Here is a 225-nt window from a genome sequence, read left to right as displayed (position 1 = left end):
TTTGTTTAAGGTTATCATACCATCACAATCTCATACCAGCCCATGTTTACAGCCAAGCTGCATTATAGCTGTATATTTACACGTGAGAATGCTTTGACTCATTATAACGCCACATGATGCCTAAGATGTCTCACAGTTCAAATTTGCTTTTAAATGTTGAAATTGCCCAAGTAGTAGCCTATTAACATACAAACTTGTAGAAGGTTCCTAGTAATAAGAATTACT

This window comes from Sinocyclocheilus grahami, unplaced genomic scaffold (assembly GCF_001515645.1).
Source record: "Sinocyclocheilus grahami isolate Dianchi unplaced genomic scaffold, SAMN03320097.WGS_v1.1 scaffold9183.1, whole genome shotgun sequence".
Taxonomy (NCBI): domain Eukaryota; kingdom Metazoa; phylum Chordata; class Actinopteri; order Cypriniformes; family Cyprinidae; genus Sinocyclocheilus; species Sinocyclocheilus grahami.
The sequence above is the reverse complement of the archived record's forward strand: the minus strand, read 5'-3'. Positions refer to the sequence as shown.